This window comes from Artemia franciscana, chromosome 1 (genome assembly GCF_032884065.1).
Source record: "Artemia franciscana chromosome 1, ASM3288406v1, whole genome shotgun sequence".
NCBI lineage: Eukaryota > Metazoa > Arthropoda > Branchiopoda > Anostraca > Artemiidae > Artemia > Artemia franciscana.
Genome location: NC_088863.1, coordinates 4,331,220 through 4,341,875, shown reverse-complemented (window position 1 = coordinate 4,341,875; position 10,656 = coordinate 4,331,220). Strand labels below are relative to the sequence as shown.

Genomic DNA, 10,656 nt, shown 5'->3' with positions numbered 1-10,656 from the left:
ATTTAGAGTAAAATTAGATTTTACAAATTTAATTTTTAGAATAAAATTTGTTGTACATCTGCAGTAAAATGAAGAAAATTTTATTGTTTGCACTTAATTAAAAAAATAATTTAGCTGAGCTAACAAGTTTATCACTAGACATCAGATAAAACGCAGCCCTAATTTCGGCGAAATATTTGAAATTCGGACTTGACGCCTGTTTGTTATTGTTTAGATTATTTTTTTAAGCGCCACTTTTGTAGGATGGTCAGGGGCTTGTTCCATAATTAAGTGTGTTTAAATTGTCATTGAAAATGAAATTTTAATTCATATACGCTACTTAGGGTAAAAAACTAGGCCTAGTATGTATTTGAGCAAAATTAGGTGGTAAAACTCAACTGCACATATCTTGTTACCAAATAGGAATTGAGAAGAATCGTTATTTATATATCAATGATTAGTTAAATATCTAAGCTATACATCAATATGGTTATTATTAAGTAATTTTAGTATAAAACACTTGAAAATATTGATTTATTGACATATCTTGAAGGATCTCTTTTTGGAAATAGACTTACCAATTAGGATAGCCTATCTTATTTGAATGTACATTTTATTCACATGGTAAATATTTTGTAGTTCATATAATTCACTTACCAATAAAGTGAACATTCCACTTGATGACTTTTTTTTATGTTCTTTACAAATACAATAGTTGTTGACAATTCATTTTTCACAAACTTTTTGTTGAAAATTCATCATTTTTAAGAGCTCAAAAAGTGCTTAAATTTGAATTTGCATTAGAAGTGATTATTATATTTGTAAAGAATGTAAAAAAGGCATCAAATGGTATGTTCATTTTATTGGTAAGTTGATAATGAACTGCAAAATATTTACCATTCACATATTAACAGAAAGCTGATTGTCTTTTGATTCTAAAAATGTACTTTTATTGTTTAGTATTGAGGTATATTCTATAAATATTAAATAGACTATAAATTTGTCTGGTAATATTCTAGTTTAGTGACTTCTTGGTATCTCAGAAAGGGGTTAGGTTAGGAAAATGAAACTTTTTAAAACCTTTAAAACCTTATTAAATGGAATTGAGCAAAGTTATGAAGTAAAAACAATTTTGTTGTACTTTGATTAAGCAGAAGATCTATTTTGCAAGGTTTCACTTTTGTAACACCCATATTTTTGAAGGTCATCAAAGGTCAGGGCCCTCTAGAGAGAGAAGGAGTAGAGGTATTGCTTCAAAGTACCTTCCCTGACATACCTTAGTCTGTAGATTCATCCCTGAAAGTTTCATTTTCCTAACCTAAACCCTTTCTGAGATAGCCAGAAGTCAATTAACTAGAGTTTTACCATTTTTCTTGGTATAGGCCTAGGGTTTGACCAGTACACAAGGAAATATGTTAAGAAAATAGTTTTTATTTCAAAATATGCAGAATAATTTTAGTTAACAGTAAAATTGTAGTTTAGTGACTTGCTATCTTGGAAAGGGGTTTGGTTAGGAAAAGAAACTTTTGAGGATGGGTCTACAGGCTAAAGCATATCCAGGGAAGGTATTTTAAAGTACCCACCTCCACTCCTTCCCCCTCCAGAGGGCCCTGAAATTCACCTGCATGGCAGGTCTATACCTATTGAAATTTTGACAAAACACCATTTTACCTTAATTTTCAGTTACTAGTTGCTTTTTCTCTGCCTTTAGTTCTGAAAATGCAATTCCTGTTATTTGAGTAGAGTTTTGAGCCATATCAATTTTTTTTTCTTCAAAATTTAGGAAATGTATTTGTATATCTTTAAAACCTCATAAAACAGAATTGTGCAAAGTTATGAAGCTGAAAATAATTTTGTTGTACTCCAATTAAGCAGATCTATTTTGCAAAGTCTCACTTTTAGAACACACATTTTTAAAGGTCATCAAAGGTCAGGGCCCTCTAGAGGGAGAAGGAGTAGAGGTAGTTGCTTCAAAATATCTTCCCAGGACATACTTTAGTCTGTAGATTCATCCCTGAAAGTTTCATTTTCCTAACCTAAACCCTTTCTGAGATGACAAAACAACATTTTGCCTTAATTTTCAGTTACCAGTTGCTTTTTCTCTGCCTCTAGTTCTGAAAATGCAATTCGTATTATTTGAGTAGAATTCTGAGCCATATCAATGTTTTTTTTCAAAATTTAAGAAATATATTTGCATATCTTTAAAACCTTATAAATTGGGATTGAGCAAAGTTGTGAAGCTGAAAACAATTTTTTTGTACTTCATTTCAGCAGAAGATCTATTTTGTAAGGTTTCACTTTCATAACACACATATTTTTAAAGGTCATCAAAGGTCAGGACCCCTTAGAGGGAGAGGGAGTAGAGGTAGGTACTTCAAAATACCTTCCCAGGACTTACTTTAGCCAGTAGACCTATTGCTGAAAGTTTCATTTTCCTAACCTAACCTCTTTCCAAGATAGCAAGGAGTCACTAAACTAGAATTTTACCCAAAATTCAGAAAAATAAATATGGATTTGATGGCATTTATCCATTTTCAAACAATCTATGTATGTTCTTGAACACCATCTAATAATTTATCATAAAAAGGTATTCATAGGCAAATACTGATAAATTAGATTAGATTAATTTGATGGTACTTAGGTGTTTGTTTATAAATTATTTTCAGAACTATAGATTTTGATAGATTTATAACTATAGATTTTTGAAACAAAATTATAGATTTTGGTTGTGCAGAAGAGAGTAGGAAGAGTCATATTGGTAATGACCAGCCTAGTGGGCTTAATTGCTGGGGACAGGCAGCTCAGGTACCCACACTTGCCACCATCAATTATAATGTATTAATGTATATCATAATGTGCACTCATTGTTTGCTGACTAGAGGATAATAGTGCTTCCAGTGGCTAGTTTTTTCTGAAGAAGGAGTCAAAGAGATGAAAGGGCTTGATGATAGTCTATATACCTCTATAATTTTTAGAACTAGAACTGGAAATGAATTTTCCCAGGAAGCTGAATCTAATTGTTTGGTATTATCACTTAGAAAAGTGGGTAATGACTCATGTTCATCATTCAAATTCCTGAGTGTTTCATGTATACTACTGAAGTACCAAGAATTATTTTCTTAAGATGTTTCCTTATTTACTGGTTAAACCATAGGCTTATACCTTTTTCTTTTCAATTGCTTGTCAAAACAGAGACTATGTTTTGAATTTGTGATGACAAATAACTGGTGAAAATTTCTCCAATAAAATAAGGATCTTGTTACAATACTCGCCTTGCATCATACTTTAGTAAAATAGGGCCCATCTCTATTTTTCCAGAATGCAAAAAAAGAGGTCTTTTACCTTATAGCCTATATGCTTTCAATTCTCTGTAATCACCTTTCTTTAAAGATTGGCTGGCTATAATCTTAGAAAACTTCACTTTTCAAATTCATACAAGTTACTCTTTTAGCCTAGTCTATTTCAATAAAGTTATTCTGCTTTATATTCTCTTGTATTAGAGTAAATCCTCTGTCCAAAATTACTACATTTCAAAGATTAAGTTCCACTATTTTTCAGCATTCTAAGCTGCTCAAATTTTCAAGATAATTACATTTTTTTTTTAATTTTGTAAATTCAATAAGGAAGCAATCCAGTTCTAGATGATGTAATAGAGATTTATATTGATTTAACTATTGAGGGGTTGATTGTCTGTCCAACTGCTTGGTATCCAACCCTTCTTACCAATATTATCAGTATTATCAATTCTTACCAATCATGATAAATTTTACGTGCCACTCCTAGCTATTTGTCAAATTTACACCCTGAATTGTATATATGTAAAGAAATTTCCAAATATTTAATTCTTATTATGCCGCTTGTTTATCATTAAACTAGTCTAAAGCAAAGAGACATATAGAAAATGTATTGCGCATATACAATTCAGGGTATATGTTTGATCATTAAGGATGGGGTGGAAATTTTATTGGTATGCCTTATGGAATGATATTAGTAGGCTAAGTATTTTAGAATGTCTTAAACTAGATTTTAGAATCATATACTACTTCCACACGGAGAGTATACAGGACTGGTGATTCTCTCATAGAGAGTATACAGGACTGATACCAACTTTTAGCTTAAAAATAGTAGTAACTGTAGCTATCTAACAGTAGTAACTATGGCTATCTAAACAGTTTCATTCCACCATGAAAAGAACAATAAGATTCCCAAATTTTCACTTTACAGGGCTGGGCAGATATAAAATTAAGGTTTGGGGGTGCTGCTAAAAATTGGGTTCCTCTGTCAAATTATTTTGCCCCTCCAACCCAGTAATTAGTGTGATCTCCAACCTTATGAGGGAGGCATGTGCATCTAAAACCACCCCCTGGATCTGCTCCTGTTACAGGGTAATATCTCCAGAACTCAGGCTAACCTTAGACAAATCTTTTGATTAAAATACGTCATTTATAAAAATAGACATCAAGTCCTGGTCTCCAGTATGATATAGATAATTTAGATTTGCTGATGGTTTGGACTAGTCTGGTTAAGATTGGTTGACTGCTATCTAAGATTTTTCTGTAAATTTAAGCTTCAACAAAAGTTACCTTTACCTAAACAGAATTGCATATACTGATGCAAATTGGAAGTAATTGAATGTTTGGAAGTGGTAAGAAAATGCCTCACAATTTAAACAAGTATTATATGACAAATAAAAGTCAGTGAGTTGAGGGAATAAATTAAAAAAACATTTTGCCCCCTTCTCCGCATTTTCGATAATTTACACTACTAGCCTAGGACCTTGCCTAGCTATGTTAGTCAGTTGACTGTTTATAAAAACTTTAAGGGGCTGGAAGGCAGAGCACATAAAACAGGAGAATTTTGATGTTGTACATTACACTGTCATTGGTAGTGCATATACCAGTGGAATTTAGAAATAATTGAAAATTTGGAATTGGTCAAAATGGCTCAAACATTTTTGTAACAAACAAAAAGACATTGCTGGGTTAAGGGAAACAAATTAATTAGGTTGTTTTGTCTCATTTTTAGAAGCAGAATGAAGCTTTAAAATTGCCAAAAAAGCACTATTTTTCACTTTTGATCTTCCAATAAAATCCTTTATTTCTACACCAAAGACAAAACAACTTCCTTTTGTCAGCGAATCTGAAGCAAATATCCCCAGGCAATCAAATATTTTACATATATGGCTTCCAAGGCTCACAGTCTTTGTCATTATAAGCTCAAGCTGTATTAAACTTTTTATATACTGTTTTGTTATAGTATCAATAAAGAAGAAGTGATTTTACTTGCTCAAAAGGTGTTGTTTTGGGTGAATGGAACTTTTAGTTGTGACACTATGACCTGAAGTTGAGCTGAAAGTGGTAGTTACATATACCCATCCCTTCTCTCTTAAATACACCGACTTCTGGGGAATATGGAGAAATTTGGTTTAAAGTAAATGTACTGCCCAAATTAGAATCCATAAAATATTTCAAAGTTCCTAGCTTAAAAAAAGAACCATGATTTGGATTCATATTAGTTTATCCACCTAACACAGTTGCTTGTCAAGTGAGCTAAAGGCCCCTCTTCAAATTTTCCCCTTTTTATTAAGTGATTTTTGTTAAGGCTCAATCTTAAAAATGACAGGTGTCATAAAATTTTATCTGCAAGAGGGATAAAAAGACTGTTAAAGTACTTTTTTATGTTTCGAAGAAAAAAGTCTCTCAGACCAAACTTCAGGGAAGACTATCCCTCCCATTTTACTCAAGAATTTACAGGATTAGCCAGTAATTGATAGCACCTAAACCTTAATTACCTTACCTTAATTTGCACTTCGGAGCAAATTAAGATCTGTAGATCTGTTGAATGCTCCTGAGTTGAATCGGTGGTGTCTCATAGCAGGTATGAGCAGGACGGAATGTCCCACTCATACTTCAAGTCTTTCGTGGCCCACTCTTTATCCAGTGCCTTCTTGAATGCTTTGGGGGTGGGGGCTGAGACTGTTGCTTCGCACAGTTCATTCCAGGGGTTGACGACTCTGTTGGTGAAGAAACTTTTTCTGGCCCTGGTTCTGACTGACTGCTTGAACAGCTTCTTTGAGTGTCCTCTGGTGCACTGTGGGGGGCCTGGGTGGATGGGCAGGATCTTGGCATATGATGAGTTCAGCAATTTGTGGGTCATCATCATGTTGCTACAGTTGCGCCTGTACACAAGGGTAGGGAGGTTGAGAGCCCGTAAACGATCTTGATAAGGTTTGTCTCCAAGGTTTGTGATGGCCTTGGTTGCTCTCCTCTGGACTCCCTCAATTAGCCTGACATCTCCTTTGTATGTTGGGAAGGCAGCGCACATGCCAAAATCCAAAACGGGTCTGACTAGTGCCTTGTAAAGTTTCAGGAAAACTAGTGGGGATCTGCTGGTAACTGTTCTTTTGATCAGACCTAAGTTTGTGTTGGCCTGGGACACGCTCTTGATGGTGTTGGCATGGAACTTGAGAAGGCTGTCAACAATGACCCCAAGGTCGCGTTCCTCTGTGCTGGTCTTGATGGGTGAATCGGAGTTGGAGGCATGTTCATGCATATGGTATTGGGCGCATGGGTTTGAGGATCCAAAGTGTAGCGTGCTGCACTTGCTTATATTGAACGATAAGAGCCATTTGTCTGCCCACAGCTGGATTTTCTGGACATCTGTTTGCAGGGATTTTACATTCACTGCTCCAAATAGCTTTGAGTCGTCAGCATAGAGAGACAAGTTGTTTTCCACCTCGCTGAATATATCGTTGATGTAGATGTTGAACAGTGTAGGACCAAGAACAGTTCCCTGTGGTACTCCACTGATGACATCACAGGGCTCAGAAAATACCTTTTCACCTCCAGCACCAAATAGCCTGACTCTCTGGGTTCGTCCTGACAGGAAGTCCATAAGCCAATCAACCAGGTTGGGGTGTAACTGGGCAGCAGTAAGCTTTTCTCTTAGCCTTTTGTGTGGGACTTTATCAAAGGCCTTAGCAAAGTCTAGTAAAACTAGGTCCACTGGCAATCCTTTGTCAAGCAAATCTGTAATGATGTCATATGTTTCCAGTAAGTTTGTTTCAACTGACTTTCCTGGTTGAAACCCATGCTGATTAGGGGATTGGATATTGTTGACTTTCAAATGTTCCAGTATTGCATCATTGACCACTCTTTTGAGGATTTTTGCGACTACTGATGTGAGACTTATAGGTCTGTAGTTTTCTGCTTTAAGTCTGCTGCCTTTTTTGAATATTGGGGTCACAAAAGCAGTTTTCCAATCAGATGGGACAGATTTGGCATTAATAGATTTTTGGAATAGGTCAGACAGTGGTCCTGCGATGATGGTTGCCAGTTCCTTCAGCAGTCTTGGGTGTGAGTGATCTGGTCCAGCTGATTTATTTGTGTCAAGATTTTGAAGCCGTTTGAGGATGTTGGAGGGGTCGATGCTGACTTGCTCCATCGTTGTGGGGGCTTCATAGCCCGGGCAGTTTGGCAGGGGGCCTTCCGGTTCACAAGTGAAAACTGAAGCAAAGTGCCTATTTAGTTCGTTTGCTACATCAGTTATGTTGGTTACGGTAGTGCCACAGGGTTTCACCAGTCTGGAGATAGTTCGACGGGAGTGGTTCTTGCTAGAGACATAATTCCAGAATTTTTTAGGATTTGTCTTACTTTCTTTGGCAAGATTGGACTCCAGATTTTTGTAGAGTTTTCTGGTGAGGTTTCTCAGCTTGTTTCGTGCCTTGGTGAATTTTGTGTGTTGCTGCAGGTCTCCTGACTGCCTGAACTTTTTCCATGACCTCTTTTTCCTGCTTATTTCTCTTTTGATGTCTTTTGTCATGTAGGGGAGGGATCTAGGTTTTGGTTTGAAACTGGTCTTTGTGTGGGCATCCTGAGCTTTCAGCAAAACACCCTTGAATTTGGTCCATTGTTCGTCAACTGTGCCACTTAGTACATTCGACCAGTCTGTAGTGGATAATTCATTTCGAATAGCAATGTAGTCGACAAACACTTTTTTGACTAGCTTGTTCTTAAGTACCTTCACTTTCAGCATGAGTTCTATAGTTAGGTGATCGCTTTTACCAAGGGGTGGTGAGTAATCAATACTTTGAACTAAGCTTTTGTCATTCAAGATAACCGGGTCAAGTGTTGTTGGGCGCTGAAACAATCTGTATCTAGTTGGTTGGTCAACTATCTGGTGTAGGGACAATTCACTGAGGCAATTTAGGAAAGGCTGTTGCTTGTCTTGTTCAGTTGGAGTGGCACCACATCCAAAACCGTTTATCCAGTTTATAGATGGAAGGTTGAAATCGCCGGCAATAAGCAGATGTCCTTTGAGGTTCGAATTTAGTGTGCATATTATTTCTGCTATTGCTTGTTCGGTTACAACTTGGGATGGGGCTGAGGGACTTCTGTAGATGCATCCGATTCTGACTGTCTCTGACTCATGGCTCCCCGGCACACATAGATCAAAGCAAACTGCCTCAACAAAGGGGCAAAGGAGAGGAACATCAATTATCTTTGTATTGTATCCTGCTTTAGCGAGGGCTAGTGTTCCTCTTTTGCAACCTTGGGACGACAGATTTGAGAGAACTCGGTAACCCGGGATTTTCACATGGGAATCGTGAAGTTTGTTACTACTGTTTTTAGGGCAGACTTCAGTCAGTAAGATCACATCGAACTTTTTTGAGTCAATTAGGGTTTTTAGTTCATCAATTTTGTTGGGCAACTGGTCAACATTAGTAACACACACTAAAGTCAGAACTTACGGTTGCTGGTTCTACGGTTGCTGGTTCAAACCTTGCTGATTTTTTTCCTGCAGATATCCTTGTGCAAATAGAATAAGTTTATACTACAAACCTTAAATTTCTCAAGCACCTTCATTAGTTGGTTAGATCTTTTAGTATAGTCTTTTCTCTTCAAGATAAGATTTCTAAGCTGAAGAATATCTCACTGAATACTCCAAGGTAGTACTTTTACGAACTTGTTGATCCATTCTCTGTCAAACCTAATCTTGAACCTGGTAGTTTTCTGAATGGATATTGTCCCATCATATGAGTTGCTACTCAACAGCATTAATTGCATGGTAAAGTTTATGCATCAATCTCAGCTTGAATTTGTTACCTAATCGTAAAATTGAAATGAAAATATATTAAAAACATGTGAATTTTTTTAATAAGTCACTAAAATTATAAAATGGACCACAGTATGGTCTAAAAAGTTATCTACTTAATATGTCTTCATACAATGGGCTCATCTATTTTCAGACTTGAGGGGGGGGGTGTAATAAAGAGGGAATACTCAAATTGAGACCTCCCATATACGGGTTACATTACCAAGTAACCAATTATGCCCTATATATTTTGTTTTTTTAGGGTAGAGGGTTATTGCCTATGCTGGAGTATGAGGAAACATGGAAACTCTAATTTGAGACCTTCCAAGCCTAGATTACATTTGTAGTTTGTTAATTCTATTCTAGATATTCTCAAGTAACTACAATGTCCTACAATGTATTTTTCATTGTGTTGGGTTGCTTGTTGGATAGCTCTATGCTTAAGTCTTTTCAATTAACTTGTTTTATCCAGCAAAATTTGGTCATTCAGCATTGTTTTCAAGATTTCAGACAATGACAAATAAGTATGGTATTTAGTAGGGGACACAGTGAAGGCTATCAAATTAGATATGCACAGATATGATAGATATGTAATTCTGTTATTTAATATGTACAACAGATGTTTGATATGTAGTCAACAATAAAATCGTGTTTCCACAAATTTCAAATAAGAATGCCCTGTTTCAAATCTTTGCTCCCTTTTACTGCTGTAGAAATGTATTTGAGTATTTTTGTTATTTTCACATTTTTTTTTTCCTTTTAGAAGAATGACACCTCCCAGTCAAAAAGATGATGTTCGAGAGACATTCCACACTCTGCTAACAATGTCAAAATTGCTCAACACTGGTTTAACTCCTGATACATTAGCCATAGCCATTAAATTGTGTGAAAATGGAGTCAATCCTGAATTAGTGGCTAATATTATTAAAGATATTAGGAAGGCACCTAATGACAATAAGAAGTGATTTTCTTGTTGTTTATAATGTGTAAATTTTGTGTCCTATTCTTTTCAAATCTATCAGTGAAGATCCTTTTGGACTGAATGTTATATTGATGATTGAATATAATGACAATTTTTTTTTTGTTACTGTATATATTACTTTTTTTGAATATTCCTAAACAATAAACATAATTTTTGTAAAGGAATAGGCTTTAGTATCTACTGAAGGGCTGAAATGTAATGTATTTAATGATCAACCAGGAGCAGCAACAGAATTTATGTTTGGAAGAAGGACAAAAACAAAACTTGAACTTCCCTAACATTATTTTGCCCCTCCTTCCCTGTTATTAGTGCAATTTAGGGGGAAGCACATACACCCTCCCTTAATACTCCCCTGTATAGCATAAAGAGATCTTTCCAATGAAGTTGTTCATCAACTCTACATGTAAATTGCCTTTTTGAAATGTTCTACTTGAACATTATATGTTCTACTTGAACATACTTGAACATAGTATGTTCAAGTATGTTCATAGTATGTTCTTGAATGTTCTACTTGAACATAGTATGTTCTATTTGAGAACATACTATTAGCACTGACTTTCTATTCAACTTTGTTAGCTCAAATTGCAAAGATCATATGTTTT

General features: G+C 35.6%; 1 protein-coding gene and 1 long non-coding RNA gene across 4 annotated transcripts in view; one reads left to right on the top strand and one right to left on the bottom strand.

Annotated features, from left to right (window-relative positions):
• LOC136024704 (neuronal acetylcholine receptor subunit alpha-10-like) overlaps window positions 1-10,656 on the bottom strand; it is a 644,557-nt gene that overhangs the window by 262,911 nt on the left and 370,990 nt on the right. The window lies entirely within an intron of this gene.
• LOC136024732 (uncharacterized) lies at window positions 186-10,214 on the top strand. 2 transcript variants are annotated; one of them, XR_010616894.1, is made up of 2 exons: window positions 186-270; window positions 9,836-10,214. It is a non-coding gene; the product is annotated as an uncharacterized LOC136024732 (long non-coding RNA). The 2 variants fall into 2 exon arrangements; XR_010616893.1 differs by lacking the exon at window positions 186-270 and adding an exon at window positions 763-845.